General features: G+C 39.0%; 1 non-coding gene across 1 annotated transcript; it reads right to left on the minus strand.

The window, feature by feature from the left end:
• Positions 1-913: 913 nt before the first annotated feature.
• On the minus strand, positions 914-1021 carry LOC130949285 (small nucleolar RNA R71). The gene has a single exon (XR_009073360.1). It is a non-coding gene; the product is annotated as a small nucleolar RNA R71 (small nucleolar RNA).
• Between the last annotated feature and the right edge of the window lie 512 nt (positions 1022-1533).

Here is a 1533-nt window from a genome sequence, read left to right on the forward strand (position 1 = left end):
CCAATCATATCTTCTTAACCTCATCTTTTTCAAAATAGTTTTCAATCAAATCTTTTTAATTTCTAATTTCAAAATCCTTTTAAAAAATCACTTGATTTCTTTTCCACTTTGAATTTTCGAAAATTATCAATCAATTTTTCAAAATGTTTTTGACATCTTTTTAATTAATTTTCGAAAATCCTCTTCCCTTCTTCCCACATCCTTATATTTATGGAGTACTACTCCTTCTTAATGCACAATTTGAACTCTATCTAATCAAGTTCGAATTCTTCTACCTCCTTCTTCTACTTTTCGTTTCCTCTGACACATCAAGGAATCTCTATACTGTGACATAGAGGATTCCACATCTTCTTGTTCTCTTCTCTTTCATATGAGCAGGAGCAGAGACAAAGGCATTCTTGTTGAAGCTGACCCTGAACCTGAAAGGACCTTGAAGAGAAAGCTAAGAGAAGCCAAAGCACAACTCTCTTTAGAGGACCTGACCGAATTCTTCAAAGAAGAAGAACACATGGCAGCCGAAAACAACAACAATGCCAACAATGCAAGGAAGGTGCTGGGTGACTTTACTGCACCTACTCCCAACTTCTATGGGAGAAGCATCTCTATCCCTGCCATTGGAGCAAACAACTTTGAGCTTAAGCCTCAATTAGTTTCTCTAATGCAACAGAATTGCAAGTTCCATGGACTTCCAATGGAAGATCCTCATCAGTTTTTAGCTGAGTTCTTGTAAATCTGTGACACAGTCAAGACTAATGGGGTTGACCCTGAGGTCTACAGACTGATGCTATTCCCTTTTGCTGTAAGAGACAGAGCTAGAATATGGTTGGACTCACAACCTAAAGATAGCCTGGACTCTTGGGAAAAGCTAGTCAATGCCTTCTTGGCAAAGTTCTTTCCACCTCAAAAATGGAGTAAGCTTAGAGTGGAAGTCCAAACCTTCAGACAGAAGGATGGAGAATCCCTCTATGAAGCTTGGGAAAGATACAAACAATTAATCAGAAAATGTCCCTCAGACATGCTTTCTGAATGGAGCATCATAGGTATTTTCTATGATGGTCTCTCTGAACTATCCAAGATGTCTTTGGATAGCTCTGCTGGAGGATCTCTTCATTTGAAGAAGACGCCTACAGAAGCTCAAGAGCTGATTGAAATGGTTGCAAATAACCAATTCATGTACACTTCTGAAAGGAATCCTGTGAACAATGGGACTAGTCAGAAGAAAGGAGTTCTTGAGATTGACACTCTGAATGCCATACTGGCTCAGAATAAGATATTGACTCAACAAGTCAATTTGATTTCTCAAAGTCTGTCTGGAATGCAAAATGCACCTGGCAGTACTAAGGATGCTTCATCTGAGGAAGAAGCTTATGATCCTGAGAACCCTTCAATGGAAGAGGTGAATTACCTAGGAGAACCCTATGGAAACACCTATAACTCTTCATGGAGAAATCATCCAAATTTCTCATGGAAGGATCAACAGAGACCTCAACAAGGTTTCAACAACAATAATGGTGGAAGAAACAGGTTTAGCAA

Source organism: Arachis stenosperma, chromosome 1, assembly GCF_014773155.1.
Source record: "Arachis stenosperma cultivar V10309 chromosome 1, arast.V10309.gnm1.PFL2, whole genome shotgun sequence".
NCBI classification, from domain to species: Eukaryota; Viridiplantae; Streptophyta; class Magnoliopsida; order Fabales; family Fabaceae; genus Arachis; species Arachis stenosperma.